Raw genomic sequence first — 18,568 nt, forward strand, 5'->3', positions numbered from 1 at the left:
TGACACAAGTTTATCAAAGGTGAGAATCATAGGTTGAAGTTCAGGGAATAGCCACAGGAGGTATATTATTTTCTTGTCTCTTTCCAGCAGTGGCCAGATCAACTGGGAAAAAGGTTGTTATATTAACTCAGAAAAACATGAATGCTTTCTTATTCTTTTTTAATGCTAGGCATTGACATTGACCCCAGGCAGGACTTTGGGCATGCTAAGCAAATAGTCAGTGCCACCGAGCTATATACTCATATATTCCCAGCCCCTTTGATTTCAGAATAACAAGTTTTGGTTTTCTTCTGGGTTTTTAGACATACTCTCTCGTATGACCCACCTAGGTCAGCCTCAGATTGCTGATCCTCCTGCCTCCGAGTGCCAGGAACCACAGCTGTGCACCAGCCTCCAACTGTAAACTTGAGCATCATTTCCACCACCTCTGTTTCTTCATCCCGCTTTGGGTGACTGGATCAAAGCATTTCCTAAGATCTGTTTATTTTTATTTGATGTATATGAGTGTTTGCCTCATGTGGATCGTCTGCACACCTGGCGCCTGAGAAAGCCAGAAGGCGTCAGATCCCCAGAACTGAGTTCACAAAGGTGGGTGCTCGGGACTAAAACCCAGGTCCTCTGCAGCTGCAGCCAGTGCTCTTAACCATGGAGCCATCTCTCCAGTTACAGTGTGTGAAGTGAAATTCCACCACTTGGGAGGAGTGAGGCAAGGAAGATCAAGAGTTCAAAGTCATCCTCAGCTATATAAAGAGTCTGAGGTCAACCTGGGATACATGAAACTCAGCTCAACATTCTTTTGTTTGTGAATTAATGTAATATATAAATATGCTTTTTGCAAATTATTCTTTGCTCTCAGATACCAGTTGGTGTGTGTGTGTGTGTGTGTGTGTGTGTGTGTGTGTGTGTGTGTGTGTGTTGGTTGGTTTTTCAAGGCAGGTTTCCTATGTGTAACAACCTTGGCTGTCCTGAAACAGCCAGATCTGATTCAGAGATCGGCCTACCTCTGCCTCCTAAATACTAAGATTAGAGGTGTTTGCCACCATGCTTGGCTTATTTTTTTTTTATTATTCTTTTAAATAGGCAGCAAAGCTTATTTCTAAATATTGTTGACCTATTCATTTTCATACATAACGTTTAAGCATCTTTTTGTTTTGTTTTGTTTTTGTTTTGTTTTGAGACAGGGTTTCTCTGTGTCCCTTTGGAGCCTGTCCTAGAACTCACTCTGTAGCCCAGGCTGGCCTCAAACTCACAGAGATTCGCCTGGCTCTGCCTCCTGAGTGCTGGGACTAAAGGTGTGTGCTACTACCACCACCACCTCTGCCGCCGCCGCCGCCGCCCCCCCCCCCCCCCCCCCGCCGCCCCCCCCCCACCACCACCACCACCACCACCACCACCCACCACCACCGCCACCACCCGGCCAGCATATTTTTAAGGTCCTTATACACATGATAGCTGGACTGTTTCTCCATTAATAAGCACCCAAATTACATTAAAAACTGGCAAGATTCCAGGGCTGGAGAAATGGCTCAGCAGTTAGAGCACTGGCTGCTCTTCCAGAGATCCTGGGTTTAATTCCCACAACCCTCTATAACTATAGTCCAATGGGATCCAATGCCCTCTTCTGGTATGCAATGTACGTGCAGACAAAACACCCATATACATACAATACATAAACAAGTCCAGGGCTTGGAGAGATGGCTGAGAGGTTAAGAGCACTGGCTGCTCTTCCAGAGGTCCTAAGTTCAATTCCCAGCAACCACATGGTGGCTCACAGCCATCTATAATGAGATCTGGTGCCCTCTTCTGGTGTTCAGGCATACATGCAGACAGAATACTGTATACATAATAAATTAAAAAGTCCTAAAAATTAGCAAGATACCACTTATTCTAGGACACACTGGTGTTCAAGTTCAGTGGAAAGAGACCTAGAAAAAGTGAGAGGTTGACTGAATTTTCCTACAGTGACAGTCCCTTTCAATCATCTTGCCTTCAATTATTAACCTGTCAGGTCAGCTTTTCAAACCTGTTTAATCATTCCCAGACAGCACCTGAGCTCTCTGGGGTGGGGGTGGCATAAGGATGTAGTTACATAGGCTTCTCGTTTTCAAGTGTAGCAAGTCGTGTGAAAATGAGGTCACCCTTCGGTGTCTTGCTCTTTAACCCTGCCCTTTGGCAGTCAGGTGCTAATGATTGTATTTTCTCAAAACCAGCACATGGCATTGCTGCCTGTCCAGTCCTGCAGGACAGAAGAAGTGCTTTCCCTCTGTTGAGTCCTGTTAACAGTAGGTAGTTGTTGCGTGTTGCTGATGTTTTCTGAACTAGTAGGATTGAGGAGAGAAAAAAGTTCAGGTTTGCCGTCTCCAAGACCTCACTTACATCATATCCTAGGCCCTGGGTTCAGATCTCCTTCAGTACAGGATGCCTGTGTTATGGTGAGTCTGTTAGGTGAGTGGAGTATGGAGATCTCAATGCCCAGGCAAGCTCTCTCCTTCCTGGTCCAGATTTGAAGTAGTACAGAGCGTAGCCTATTTTTTTCTCCTATGCACACTCTGATATGACCCACATGTGTGTATTATTTCCCACACTACTTTTTTTTTTTTCTAAGTGTGAAGACTTAGAAAGCAGCGTAAGTAAGGCTGGTGACATAGCTCAGCTGGATGAAGGCTTTCCTCACATACAGGAAGCCCTGGGGTCCATCCCCAGCACCCCGTAAAACCAGGTGTGGTGGCCACATTGGTGCACCCAGCACTCATTGGGGAGGTGGAGGCAGGAAGAAGATGTCCTCAGTTACATAGTGAATATCAAGCCAGCTCAAGTGTGTGAAACTGTCTCAAGAAAGAATACATTTCTACCAATTGGTTGTTTTCTCTTTTTAAAATCCTGTATTAAAAGTAAGACCTCTGTTCAAGTCTTCTTTAAAGTGTCTCAAGTTTCTGGCTACCAAATCAAAGACCTATGACATAAAACAGAGCAGTATGTATTCTCAATTTTTAAAAAAGCTTTATGTATACTCTATTAATATTGATGCTTTGACAACACTTCCCTTGGGTTGCACATCAACATATAGCATTGTATATTACAATGAAAACTTGTAACTTAAGGGTATTATATATATATACATATACATATATAAGTATATATGCCTTTGTAACGTTTATATTGTAAATAAAAAGTTGCTTTTGGACATCGTCTCTTGTTTTTTTAGAAGGTGGACAGTTTCAGACTTACAGGAAAGTTTCAAAAACACTGGAGAAACTTGGTGGTGGCAAGCCCAGCACTGTATTTCCAAAGCTTGTCTCCCCTCGGCCACCGTTCCCAGTTGTTAGCATTTTCACACTTGGTCCATTATCTTGTGTCCGTTGCAGGCACTCTTACCTTTAAACTCCCTCATGAATGTCTCTCTTAGGATATAAGGCACTTAGGGTGGCCCTGTCTGGCCCTCCTTGTCAGGAGATCAAGACCAGCACCACAACCAGCCAATGCAGATGGCGCCGCGCATCCCCTGCAGGGCCTGCCTTCACTTTCTGGCCGGTTATGCCTAGTGCCGTGTGTTATGTTGTCTCGTCTCTTCAGCCCAGGACAGTTGTGTAGTCACTCCCTACTCAAGTGTTGGAGGGTTAGCGAACACAGCTGCTTGGACCTCCCCCCTGATGAGTCAATCCCGGGGATCCCACGTGACAGAAAGAGAAAATGACTCCCAGAAGTTGCACACAGGTGTGCGCACACACACCCCCCCACACACACATGAACGTAAATGTTATAAATATATATATAGCCAATGGTAATGGTGCACGCCTTTAATCCCAGCACTCGGGAGGCAGAGGCAGACAAATTCAAGGTCAGCCTGATCTACAGGACAGCCAGGGCTGCACACACAAACCCTATCTCCAAAAGAAAACTCAGTGTGCCCAGTCATTTGGGTTTTAGTTAAATCCAGATGTAGTCAAGTTGACAACCAGGAATAGCCGTCACATTCGCTTACTGTGACAATACCTCAGTCACTGAAGCCACTACTCCCACTTGCCTGCCTACCACCCCACCCACGCACCCTCAGTCCAGGACACCTCAGCTGCCTCTTCTTGGAAACAAGTTTCAGTAATGGCACAGTTGGTGAACAAATGGATTTGGTGCCATTCGGAAGCAGATTCAGAGCAGCTGCGCTCTGTTTTTCAATACGTATGGGTGTTCTGCCTGCATATTTAAATGCACCATGTACGTGCAGTGCCCATGGAGGCCAGAGGAGGGTGTTGGATCCCCTGGAGCTGAAGTTATACACGGTTGTGAGCCATCACATGGGTGCTGACTATAATAACCCCAGGTCCTCTGGAAGAGCAGCCATGCCCTTAACTGCTGAGCTGTCTCTCCAGCCCAGCAACCCCACTCTTAGAACTAGTTTTGGAGCCAGGCATGGTGGTAACACCTTTAATCCCAGCACTCGGGAGGCAGAGCCAAGTGGATCTCTGTGAGTTCGAGTCCAACCTGGTCTACAGAGCGAGATCCAGGACAGGTACCAAAACTACACAGAGAAACCCTGTCTCGGAAAAAAAAAAAAAAAAAAAAAAAAAAATGATTCTTGTGGACCTGGGTTTGGTCCCTTCCTTTTTGTCCTGGGTGTGCTCTCTACTTAACCTATTCCACTGTTTTTGTGCAGAGCTGGAAGTCAGCCTTAAAGCCTCACCAATGCTAGACAAGGACCCTACCCGTGCCCTGCATAGTCAGCTGTTCTGTTGTGGTGAGACTCTGGGGACCAGGTTGACTTCAAACTTGTGATCCTCCCACCCCTGGTGTTACAGGCAAAAAAAAGCCCAAGGTTCCTTAACAAGTTCTTAAGAGTATGTGTCTCTGTATGAGCCCCAGGACACTACTATTTTCATCCTCTGATTTTAATGGGTTGTTTTGGCTAATTGAAGTGGCTCACTGGTCCAAGCTTGGGTTCACAGAAAGAAAAAAAAAAAAAGCCACATTCTTGGAACTAGCAGAATCCAATCTAAGACAGAGAGCTGTGAGGAAGAAATGGGATTAACTGCATTTAAAAGTCAGTCTTGTTCTGCTGAAAGTGTGGGAGCTAAGAATCAATTACTACAGTGAGAAAGAACGTGAAGTTATTAAGTCTAAACTTGTCATGTGGGCCAGCCCCCCAAAACTTAAATTTAGTGCCTGCACCCCCCTTCCACCTCCTTGTACTTCCATCCCAGCAATAGCAGCACTGACTCCAGAAGCCAGGGGTGTCGCGGTGTCTTGAGTTCAGGCTGTCACCCGGCTTCTCGGGAGCGTGCACAGTGGGAGACAGCTGAGATGAAATCTTTGTCCCTCAGAAGCAACTGAGTAGGACAGAATTTTCTTGGGATGTGTTGAAGGTGAGGTGTGTTTCCTGGGAAGCCACCTGGCTAGCAGGTTCTGAGAGTAAAGCAAGTCACCAGAGAATACTGGGTGGGCCAGACCAAAAAAAAAAAAAAAAAAAAAAAAAAAAAAAAAAAAGGCAACAGCCCGAGGGTCTCAAACCTAGCATTTGACTGAGTAGTGTCCCCCAAAATCCATATGCTAAATCTCAGAAAGTGAGCGAAGGACCTTCAGGATGGGTTTAAGTTAAGTTAGAATGGAGCTTTTTGAGTAGGCTCGAATCCAGTGTGGCCACTGTCCTTGTACAATGAAGAGATGTGGGCATAGATCCTGAGCTGGCTGAAGGAGACCACGTCAGTGTCTGAAGTGTCAAAGGGGCCCTGTTCTTGCATGTGTTCTGCGGACTGTAAAGGCAGGTGCTGATGTGAGAGGGTCTGGCCACCTCCCTCCTTTGAAGACATTGAAGCAGAAAAAGAAAATAGGGCTTGGGAGGCAAGGAAGGTACCAGTTAGAAGTCAGTTAATGCAGCCTCCAGCAGGACTGTGTTTACGTATTTATGCATATTCCTACTGCTTACAGGCACGATGCAGACAACTGGGCATTGTGTGAGTAATAAAATGTCCAAGCTCCATGGAGTCCTTCAAATCTTTCACATTTCAAAACAATCCTCTGAGGCCTTGGATTTGAGTGACAAGGGCATCCATAGAGAGGAAAACCACAAAATGATGTGGCAGAGAGAGAGAGAGAGAGAGAGAGAGAGAGAGAGAGAGAGAGAGAGAGAGAGAGAGAGAGGCCACTACAAGTCAAGGAGATACCTCCAAAGAAACAATGAGGCTGGACCAGAACTGTGAGAAAATGACATTTCTGTTGTTAAAGCCACTTTGGAACCAGGGGGTGATGGTGCACACCTATATAATCCTAGCTCTTAGAGGGTGGAAGGGGGATTGTGGGAATTCAAGGCCAGCCTCAGCTACATAACCCTTTTGAGGCCAGCCTGACCACCAAATCGATAGATAGATAGATAGATAGATAGATAGATAGATAGATAGATAGATGATAGATAAATGCTTTATCTGGGGCTGGAGAGAGGGCTCAGTGGTTAAGAAAGCTTAGCTTGCCAGGCAGTGGTGACGCACGCCTTTAATCCCAGTACTAGGGAGGCAGAGGCAGGCGGATCTCTGTGAGTTCGAGACCAGCCTGGGCTACAAAGCAAGTTCCAGGACAGCCAGGGCTACACAGAGAAACGGGGGGGGGGGGGGGGGGGGGGGGGGGGGGGGGGGGAGGGGCCGAACTTAACTCACTTGGCGGTGACACACGCCTTTTGATCCAGAGGCATGTGGATCTCTGAAGTTGGTCTTTCTTGTTGGATTTTTGGATCGTCAGCCCCCAAATAATGACATGGAGACTTATTATTGATTATGAAAGTTTGGCCTTAACTTAGGCTTGTTCCACTAGCTCTTAATACTTACATTAACCTGTTTCTATTAATCTATGTTCTGCCATGTGGCTTTTTACCTCTCCTTCATTCTGACATCTGACTTCCTCAGTGTCTCGCTGGTGTCTCCCATGTGCCTCAGATTCTTCCCAGTTCCCCTCTCTCCCTGGACATTCTGCCTATCCTCTCCTGCCTAGATACTGACCACTCAACTCTTTATTAAACCAATCAGAATAAAACAGTGACACATTTTCACACAGAGTGATCAAATATCCTGCAACAGATTTCTATGAGTTCCCGGCTAGCCTGGTCTACAAAGTGAGTTCCAGGACAACCAAGGCTACACAGAGAAACCCTGTCTTGAAGGAAGGAAGGAAGAAAGAAAGCAAGTGTGGAGGCCCACAGAGACTTCCTAGTGAGACCTTCCTCAAGGTCAGAGAATCTGAGCTTGCTTTACCCAGCAGGGCTGTATAAAGGAATTATTTGGCCATGAGTGTGGTTATCAGGTGTTTTGAAGGGTCTATATTTGGCTGTACGTTGTGCTTTGATCTTGAAAGGGGGACATCTTTTGCCTCTCCCCTTGGCATTGTACAAAAAGCCCTTTAGAATAAACCTCGAGGCAACTGGGTATTGACCCAGGGCTCCCAAAGTTATCCTGTGTCTCTGTCTTTCTTATTGTCTCTTTCTATCTTTCTACCTAATATTTCCTCATTCCTCTCTCCTCCACCCAAGAACCCTTTGATAGATTGGAACTGGACTTCAGCAGACTCCCACAAGAAAGAAAGAAAAAGAGAGAGACAGAGACAGAGGCAGACGGAGAGAGAAAGTAAGTTTAGCTCTCGCAGAGAACCCAGCTTTGTTCCCAGCACCCGTATCAGATGGCTCACAGCTGCCTGTACCTCCAACCTCTGGCCTTGGTGGCTCCCTGCACACATGGTGCACAATACACCTTTAATCCCAGCACCGGGTAAGGAGGAGGCAGGCGTGTCTTTGTGAGTTCCAGGCCAACCTGTTCTCCCTAGTGAGTTCCAGATCAGCCAGAGCTACATTGTAAGATCTTGTTTCAAAACCACACCCATTCACACAGTCTGTGATGTTTCCTTGCAGCTTTAGCTGTAACACTGCCTCTTTCTCATTGCAGGGACTTTCCTTTCTGTTTTCATCTCCTGCAGGCCACCCGATTGGGGGAGGGGGGGGGCTCGGGGGAAGACACGGGACATTATGTTCATGCCTCACCTCTCTCACAGTCTCATTCTTTACGTAACCCACTAGTGAGTACTTCATCCCGTAGCTAGTGTCTTGCGCTTGGTTCCTTAGTGATGGTACCAACAGCAAGTATGCCCAGCTCTGTGGCTACCCAGCCCAAGACTGGCTGCACAGGCAGGTCAGTTAGATGGAGAGAGGCGGCTTCCAGGTGAGGGAAGAAGCTATTGGAAGAAGCTGGTTGACTGGGAGGACAGAGGTCCGAAGCCCAGTTTGCAGGGAAGTTAGGTTAGGCGTCGTTTATATAGGCAATCGGTGGGCAAGTTTTTCACAGGGAGATTCTAATCCCCCAGCCATTAATTGCTTTTTTGTTTGTTTGTTAGTTTGTTTGTTTTGCTTTTCAAGACAGGGTTTCTCTGTGTAACAGCTCTGGCTGTCCTGGAACTCAGAGATTCTCCTGCTTCTGCCTCCCAAGTGCTGGGATTAAAGGTGTGTGCTACCACCACCTGGCACCAATTGCTTTTCATTTTGTCAAATCTCCAAAGCAGAGGTTTTTTTCCTTTGGGCTCTCATTCATTTCCTGACAAATTCCATGGTAGACGGGTCAGAAGAGGGTGGCTGCTCTGAGGCCCTTCTGCTGGTGACCAAACACAGAAAATAATACTTCACCTGGTTATTGGGAAGGCGAGTGTCAGGTGTGCGGCAGCCAGGAGATCTGATTGTCATGCTATCTTCACTGGCAGTGCCTAGAAGAGCAGAATGTTTAGGTGAAGCTGAGAAGCCATAAAGATATGAAATGTGTTCCTCCAGACACTTCAAGGTCTCTGACTGTCCAGTGTGTTGCTTTAAAAAAAAAAAAAAAAAAAAAAAAAAAAAAAAAAAAAAAACGATAAGTGGCCAGGCAGTGGTGGTGCATGCCTTTAATCCCAGCACTCGGGAGGCAGAGCCAGGCGGATCTCTGTGAGTTCGAGGCCAGCCTGGTCTACAGAGCGAGATCAGGAAAGGCACCAAAACTACACAGAGAAACCCTGTCTCAAAAAAAAAAAAAAAAGATAAGTGGCACTGGTTATGAATCAGAAAGGTCATGAGGCACAAGCCACAACAAAACCCAGTATCAGAACTTTATTAAGAGGAAGGCAGGGCAAGAGAACCAGGCCTGGGGAAGAAGCACATGCAGAGAGCAGAGAGACAGAGACAGAGAGACAGACAGAGAGACAGACACACACACAGAGAGAGAGAGATAGTAGGGGAGGAGAGGACAGAGAAGAGAGGAGTCTGTGTCCTGCTTTTTAAGGATTCCTGTGCGCGCACACACACAGGTAGGCTTATAGAGCTTTGCCACACATGCGCTGATTGCGTGACCAAGATTATGCAGTGCGCTGAAGAGGCAAGACTAAGACCCCTTACTTAACTACTGAAAACTGCGCATGTGCGTTCATGCAGCTGGAGTAGTGGCAGTAACCCTAACATTTCAGACTTTTTGTTTATTATAAAGAAACCGGGTGAACAGGAATAGGGGCATTGTTTCTCCCTGAAAAACTGCTTCCAGATGACTTGGTGGGCGTTGGTTGACTCTTAGGGGGTAGAGAAGGGGGCTTCTGAGGTAGACAGGTGTCCTGGGGTCGTCTGCTGCCTTGGAAATCGTCTGACAAGGTGCTGTCCAGGTAGATTCAAGCCTGGAAAAATTTTGAACATATTAAGAAGAAGCCACTAGAAAATTAAAGTCTTGGGCTGGTGACCATTGTAGTGTATAGTACTCTGCTTATATTGGTTAATGTTAATGAGAGAGAGAGAGAGAGAGAAAATCATGTTTTTAATTTTTAACTGAGATAAGTTTTATCAGAGACAGATTATTTTAAAGCATCTGTTTCCTTTATTAGTTTAGCATCAGGAGACACAGGTGATCAAGTTGAGAGCATTTAACAGTAATAGATTGCTATACTAAGGTCTGTTTTTTGCAGAGCCCAGACCCTTTTTGGCCTGGGGGTGTAAATACCTTTTAACTGTTACTGTTCCTTATCACCTGGGTATATCTGATGGTCCTTGGACTCCAGCTCTATGGTGATCGTGTTTTTTTTTTTTTTTTTTTTTTTTTGTTGTTGTTTGGTTTGTTTGTTTGTTTGTTTGTTTGTTTTTCCGAGACAGGGTTTCTCAGTGTAGCTTTGCGCCTGTCCTGGAACTCACTCTGTAGCCCAGGTTGGCCTCGAACTCACGGAGATCTGGCTGCCTCTCTATGGTGATCTTGTAACAATTAGCTGAGTAGTTAATTAGAAGAGGGAACCAGGAAGAGAAAAGCTTGTGGGGTGAGACCTCATTCTTCTGGAATTGGGAACAAGGTCAAATGAGAGGAAGAAGGACCTAGAATCAATTAAGGAAAATCAAAGAAGGGAAAAGGGGGGATCCGTATGTAATACTGCATTCCTAAGTGTGGTTAGATAGTAAGCTTTTAGTAAACCAAGTTGAAAGTAAAAGGAGTTAGGAATTTGTTAGTTTGGCCGGGCGGTGGTGGCACACACCTTTAATGCCAGCACTCAGGGGGCAGAGGCAGGTGAATCCTCCGTGAGTTCAAGGCCAGCCTTTTCTACAGAGTGAGTTCCAGGATAGACTCCAAAGCTCCACAGAGAAACCCTGTCTCAAACAAACAAACAAACAAACAAACAAACAAAAAAGGTTAGTTTGGGGCAGCATTTTCCTGTCTGCTGGCAGGGGAAGTGTTCTGGGTTGCTAGGCAACCTGAGTCACAGCATGATGCACCTGGTTTGTAGAAGCCCTTCTGTTCTAAGGCTAAAGGGGGAGTCTTTGGAACTAAGGATAACATTTGGGCTATGGGAAAAAGAAGGAATTAAGCTTCATTTGCACAAGAAACAAAACTTTGTATCTAACATCTGCCTAGCCTTGGCGGTTGTCTCAGGGTAAATGTATCTCAGGAACTAGCAGATAGTCTGAATGCTTATCTATCTGCAGTCTGTCCTTGGGTGTTTGAGAAGTATCTCAGATAAAATACTTTTGTCCAGAGATGGCCCTGGCCAGATGTTTGCTAATGAAGATAATTACAGAAAGTCAGACTTCTAAGTCTAATGCCAAAAGGGAGAACAAAGGCCTGAAAAAAAGAGGTCTTGACTGTGTGACTGCTGTCAACACAGTCAGGGAATGTTATCCAAATACCCCAATAGCACAGGGGAAATTGTGCCCAATGGATGATCAACCACACTATTAGAAGTTCTTGGGGAAAGAATCAAATGGAAAAGCTACAATAGCACACAATAAATTCGCTGCAGGATATAGCTAATACATTAAAAAGCCAGGATCACCAATACCCCATTGAGTTTTGGCATTATCCTCTGGAATACCCCTTGGCTCTTCCAGGTACAGCTTTGCTAGTTTTAACTGAATTCCTACTTCGTATTTCTGTGGCTTGCAGCAGCCTTGAACTCACAGAGAGCCACCTGTCTCTGCCTTCCAAGTGCTGGGATTAAAGGCGTGAGCCACCACCGAGAGTGTAGATTTTCTAAAGACACTTGTGCCTTTCACATCTGTTATCAGATTATTGAAACAATGGTCTCCCAGGAAAAGACATTTCCCTTAGAATCTCCTGCTCGAAGAAGGACAAGACTGGCACTAGCTTGTCTCCCAGGGAGAGATGCCACACAGTTCAGACAATTTACCAGGAGAAACTGGAGGCTAAGTCAGTGTTAGGCAGTGATGGGCAGAACCTCTTGTGGACCTGGACTGCTTAGCTATACATAACTCTGCCTTTTATTTAAACCTAAGCCTAATGTCAGTACCCAGAGGATCCAGGGGTCACTGGAGCTCTTTGGTTTTTTTTCTTCCCAGTGTGGCCACATCAAATAAAGTTCATTCCTCTGATTTTCTATTACCTGTCAGTTTATTGGCCTATTGCTGACCAAGCCTCGCTTGTTAGAGTTCCTCTGAGGTCTGAGTTCCAGGTATATGTTTCCCAGTGACCGATAATTGATTGTTTGGTTTGTTTGTTCCATTGGTTTTTGTAGTCCTGGGAATAAGCCCAGGGTCTTTTGCATGCTAAGGAAGCACTCTGCCATTGAGCGATAGCCACAGTTTCAATGTGGCCCTACACCATGGAGAAGCCTCTTCCTACCTGAGAAGCAAGAAACATTCTGGCACAGTTAATAACATTTGCTGTTAAAAAAAAAAAAAAAAAAAAAAAAAAAAAAAAAAAAAAAAAAAAAACTATTGAAAAATCAGCTGGCAGCAGCACACCCTTTAATCCCACCACTTAGGAGGCAGAAGCAGGCAAATCTCTACAAGGTTCGAGGCCAGCCTGGTCTAAAGAGCAAGTTCCACGACAGCCAGAGCTACACAAAGAAACCCTGTCTCAAAACAAAACAAAACAAAAACAACCCCAAAACCAAAACCAAACCAAAAACCTGCCAAACAGAGTCATATTCCTTCTGTATATTTAGATTTCTTGTGTCACAATAACAGTGAATTAGGCTTAATGTCTGAATGTGTTCGACCTTGGATGGAACCTCTTGCCTTTCCCCAGACAACACCTGATAATCTTTGCTTGCAGTAAAGATGGATCCCTACTTCTGGGGATCTTATCTATAATCCTGCCCAGTGCCTTCTAGAGCGGCCCTGTGGCCTCCCTTGTCGTCTTTTAAAGATAATTCAATCCCTACCAACAATCCTGTATATGGTTACATAAAAACAGTGAGGGGTGACTCTCCTTCAGGAGTCTGTATCTGCCCTTAATGTCTTCTTTCTCTCTCTCTCTTTCTTTCTTTTTTTTGAGCTGAGGATTGAACCCAGGGCCTTGCACTTGCAACTTTCAAAGACTCTTCTTTAATCTCTGCGTGCGTGCGTGCGTGCGTGCGTGTGTGTGTGTGTGCGCGTGTGTGTGTGTGTGTGTGTGTACAACAGCGTGGGTGTGGAGGTCAGAACACAGCTTGCTGGAATTGATTCTCTTCTTCCACCAGGGGTCCAGGACATGGGATTCAGGTCGTCAGGCTTGGTGACACGCACCTTAACCTCCTGAGCCATCACAGTGGGTCAGCAACTCTTGGAGAGGCTCACACTCATGCTCTTGTGTGTCTTACTTCCTTCTGAGCGCCTCGCGCTCTCTAAACTCTCATATTTAAGCCTACATTTAAATATCTTTGCTGTGGGACTGAAGAGATGGCTCCAGGGTTCAAAGCCCTTGCTGCTCTTCCTCAGAACATGACTTTGGTTCCCAGCATCCACATGGCAGCTCACAGCTGCCTGTGACTCCAGCCCCAGGGGATCTGTCATCCTCCTCTGCCCGCCACAGATCCCCACACACAGGTGGCATATATTCACACAAATATACACATAAATAAATACGTCCTTTTTTATTCTCCTCATATACAATACATCCCGACCACAGTCTCCCCTCCCTCCACCAGCCCTGCCCCCCTCAACTCTCCCCCAGTTCCACTCTCCTCCCTTTCCCTTTAGAAAAGAGTAGGCCTCCCAGGGATATCAACCGCACTGTTAGGAGTCCCACAAAACACCAAGCTAACACCACAGCATACATGCAGAGGGTCCAGTGCAGACCCATGCAGCGGTGGTTGCCGCTTCAGTCTCTGTGAGTCCTGCTTAGTGGATTCTGTGGGCCACGTTCTCCTGGTGTCCTCAACCCAATCTGGCTCCTACAATTCCCACCCGGCCGCTTCCAGGGGGGTTCCCCGAGCTCCAAGGGAAGAACCTGATGAAGATCTCCAATTTGGGCTCTCTCTCCGCCTAATGTTTGGCTGTGGGTCTCTGCATCTGCTCCCATCAGCTGCTGGAGGAAGCCGCTCTGATGATGAATGGGCTAAGCACGGATCCACGAGTATAGCAGAACATCATTAGGAATCATTTTACTGATTATTTTTTCCCTATCCTAGGTCTCTGGGCTATCCAGCCTCTGGTTCCTGGCCATCCAGGCAGTGCCTGGATGGCTTCCTCTTGTGGGACAGGCCTCCAATTAGACCAGTCATTGCTTGGCCACTCCCACAAGGTCTGTGCCTCCATTGCCCCAGCACATCTTGCAGGCAGGACAGATGGAAGGTCTGGTGTGTGGGGTGGTGTCCCAGTTCCCACATTGGGAATTGCCTGGTTACTGAAGATGGCCGCTCAGGCTCTGTATCCTCTTTGACTAGGAGTCCTCGCTAGGGTCACTCTTACAGAATCCTGGGAGTTCCTACTGCTCTACCTTTCCACATTTTCCCCCAAATGCCCTCCAATTCCAGTCCTTTCTTCCTGTATTCTCTTCCCCATCCCTCCAAAAATAAATATTTGTTAAAATATTTCTGTATCTTTTTTTTTTTTTTTCTTGGTTTTTCGAGACAGGGTTTGTCTGCGTAGCTTTGCACCTTTCCTGGAGCTCACTTGGTAGCCCGGGCTGGCCTCGAACTCACAGAGAACCGCCTGGCTCTGCCTCCCGAGTGCTGGGATTAAAGGCATGCCACCACCGCCCGGCAAAATATTTCTGTACCTTTATTGAGCCCAACTTTGTTTCAGAAACTGACTGGCCCTAAAATTCTTTTTTTGCATTGATGCCACAATTCTGGTTTGGTCCATGTCAAGGGGAACAAAAGTCTAGGGGACCCCCTAAGGCTGCTGAGGGTAACAGTGGGAAGCTGTGCCTAATGCCTCTGCCACCCTAAAATTCTGAAAACCTCATTGGATTTTTTTTTTTTTCTTTTGAGACAGAGTTTCTCTATGTAACAACCCTAGCTGTCTTGGAACTTGTTTTGTAGACCAAACTGACCTCAAACTTACAGAGATCCGCCTGCCCTCTGCCTCTGCCTCCCAAGTGCTGGGATTAAAGGCGTGCATCACCATGCCCGGTCAACCCACTGGATATTTTTATGGGAGTATTTCAAAAGTGCCTCAAACTGGGCCAGCGGTGGTGGCGCACGCCTTTAATCCCAGCACTCGGGAGGCAGAGCCAGACGGATCTCTGTGAGTTCGAGGCCAGCCTGGGCTACCAAGTGAGTCCCAGGAAAGGCGCAAAGCTACACAGAGAAACCCTGTCTCAAAAAAACAAAAAACAAAAAAAAGTGCCTCAGACTAAAAGCCTCCTCATTCTCTGCTGCACGCCCCCATCTCTCTGCGGCATCTTCATCTAAGAAGCCCACCCATCCTAGGGCTCAGTCGTCCTTGTCAGGTTCCCTGTAGCCTATATTCAATCCATCCCCAAGTCCTTATGATCGGGTCCAAAAGAAACTCTGGACAAATGGCTACCGTGGTGCCTATTAGCACACCAAATCGAACGCTGGTCTCAGGCTCTCTCAGCATTGGAAAATGACTGTACAGAATCCATCCTGGCTCTTCCCAGCCTGCCGCCTACCCTAAACTTCTCCATCTCATGGGCTTCCCCAGCTGTGGGGAGGGAAGCTTCTCCACGTGCTCTCTCTGTTGGTCCTCTCTTGCTCACCCCCCCCCCTCGTGGCCCTGTCCAATCTGCTGGCCATGTGCAGTCCACTACTTTCCCTCCCTGCTCTGGAGTCTCCCAGATGCCTCTGGCTGTGCTCTCCCTCACATCTACAATACAAACCTTCCCCTCAACCATACTTTGGAGCGCTCTTGTCCTTACTTTACACACTTAGGATTCACCTTCTCACACCTCTCCCACTGTGCTTCTCCATGCTGCTCCAAATTTCCTCTCTCTTCTGAACTATAGCTTTGGACTGCCACAGCCATCCCTGCATGCTGTTTCCTAAATTAAGGCTAGATTCATCTATTTAAAATGCAAAAAATCCACACCAAACCCTGGTGTGGTGGTGTGATCCCGACATCTGGGAGATGGTGGCGGGAGGATCCGGAATTCAAGGTCATTTTCAGTTATATCAGGAGCTCCAGGCTGGAAGGAGGAGGAGGGGAAGAAAGAAAGAAGGAAGGAAGGAAGGAAGAAGAAGACAGAAAGAAAGGAAGGAAAAAAGAAAGAAAGGAAGGAAGGAAAAAAGAAAGAAAGAAAGGAAGGAAGGAAGAAAGAAAGAAAGAAAGAAAGAAGGGAGGGAGGAAGGAAAAGACAACCTTGCTTTTCCTTTTCTTTTTAATAATTTTAAAAAATTATTTTATTTTTGTGTATAGGTGTTTTGCTACATGCATGCCTGTGTGCCTGGTGCCCACAGAGGCCAGAAGGCAGTCTTGGATCCTCTGAACTATAGTTATAGACGGTTGTTAGCCGCCATGTGGGTGAGTCAGGGTCTCTGGAAGAACAGCCAGTATTCTTAGACACTAGGACATCTCTTCAGCCCCTGGCCTTGAAAAAAAAAAAACAAAACTATCGTTTTTGGACAGACAAATGGCACAGCAGGTTAAGGTGCTTGTCACGAAGCCTGCCAACCTGAGTCTGATCCCCAGGATCCATAGGTGGAGGAAGGGAACTGACTCCACTGTCCTACACACACACACACACACACACACACACACACACATACACACACATACCACACACACACACCACACACACACACACACACACACATACACACTCACACACACATACACACACACAATGTGTGTGTAAAACAGGGTCTCTCTACGTAGTTCTGTTGGTCTTGGAGAGGATGGCCTCGAACTCACAGAGATCCTCCTGCCTCTGGCTCCTCGGTGCTGGGATTAAAGGTGTATGCAGCACCATGATATGGTCAAGGAAAGGTTTGTATTGTAGCTATGAGGGAGAGAACAGCCAGAAGCATCTGGAATCCAGAGCAGAGAGAAATCAGCAGACTGGACCTGGCCAGCAGACTGGACCTGGCCAGGAGAGAAGCAGGAGCAGAGCAGAGAGGGGCCAAGAGGGCACACAGCTGAAATCAGGAGAAATGAGTAGCTTTGGGGAGGGAAGCCTGTGAGCTGGAGAAGTGGAGGGGAGGCGAGGGCCTGGATACCAGTATGCACTTTGTGTGCGGACAAACACCATAGATAACCACTTGCTTCTTTGATGATGACAAGGGAAATGTCTCTTTTTTGTTGTCGTTGTTTTGGTTTTTTCGAGACAGGGTTTCTCTGTGTAGCTTTGTGCCTTTCCTGGAGCTCGCTCTGTAGACCAGGCTGGCCTCGAACTCACAAAGATCCGCCTGCCTCTGCCTCTGGGATTAAAGGCGTGTGCCACCACCGCCCGGCTGGGAAATATCTCTTTTGGTAAAGAGGAACCAGCTTTGCAAGTTCCTGAGGAATGCTGGCTTTTATCTAACTGCCAAAATTTTGGGAAATGAAGTTTCCTTTGGACCTGACACAGTATATATAGAGAGACCCTGTCTGAAAAAATAAATAAATAAATAGCTGGGCATAGTGGCCCACACCTGTAATCCCATCACTCGGGAGGCAGAGTCAGGCAGATTTCTGAGAGCCGGAGGCCAGCCTGGTCTACAAAATGAGTTCCAGGACAGCCAGGGCTGGAAATCCTGTCTGGAAAAACAAAACAAACAACAACAAAACAAAACAAAAAACTAAAGGTCATCCTCAGCTCTCTACTGAATTTGAGACCATACTTGGCACCATAAGAAAGTGCCTGGGGAAAAAAGAGAGAGAGAGAAGAAAGGAAGAACTTTTCAGTGCTGCGGGTTGGCACAGTATTGCTGAGAGAGGCCCTGAGTTCAATTACAAGTACCACAAAAACAAAAATGAACAAAATACCAGTTTCCTAAGAGAAAGGTAGAAAGGTTAACATCTTGAAATAAAAATTTATATTTATTTGTTTGTTTGTTTGTTTAGTTGGGTGGGCAGGGAGTGTGGAGATCAGAAGACAATTCTAAGAAGTCAGTTCTCTCCTTCCAGTCTGGTGGGAATTAGAGACGTTTTAGATCATTAGGCCTGTGCACAAATTCTTTTACCTGTTGATCCATGTCTCTGGCCAGAAAGGTTAACATTTAAAAACTAGGACAAGCCTGGCAGTGATGGTGCACGCCTTCAATCCCAGCACTCGGAGGCAAAGGCAAGCGGATCTCTGAGTTTGAGGCCAGCCTGGGCTACAGAGTGAGTTCCACGACCGCCAGGGTTACGCAGGGAAACCTTGTCTCGAAAAAACAAGACAAAAATAAACAAAAAAATAAAAACTATCACCAAACTGGCGGAGTCATTGTAGCAGAACCGTTACCAAGGATAGAGCCACAGTGTAGCATTCATTGAGTGTACACGAGCTAAAGCCCGACGAGGTAAAGGCTAATATATCATTATATTATCATAACCTATTTAATAGCCAGAAACACAGCTCCAGGAAGTTAGATTTACTTTTCTGGTGATATTAACTCAAGTGGGGGTCCTGATTCTACTAGATCCTTCCGCCCCGCCCGTCACTCCCGCCCCACCCCCGCCCCGTCCTCCAAGCCCCGCCCTGCTCCGTCCCGCCCCACTCTGGCCCTTCCAAGCACTCTGCGGCCCAGCATTGCCCTTGTCCGGCCCCGCCCCTCAGGTTTCCAGTCCCGCCTCTCACCCGGATCCCACCAGGCCCCGCCCCTCCGGCCCCGCCCCTCACCCAGGTTTCCTCCCCTCTCCGCCACTCCCCCCTCCCATCCTCACCCTCGCTAGGCCCCGCCTCTTACTCAGGTCTTTACTAGGCCTGGGCCTCGCCCCTCACCCGGATCTCACCAGGCCCCGCCC

Source organism: Peromyscus leucopus, chromosome 5, assembly GCF_004664715.2.
Source record: "Peromyscus leucopus breed LL Stock chromosome 5, UCI_PerLeu_2.1, whole genome shotgun sequence".
In the NCBI taxonomy this organism is placed as follows: domain Eukaryota; kingdom Metazoa; phylum Chordata; class Mammalia; order Rodentia; family Cricetidae; genus Peromyscus; species Peromyscus leucopus.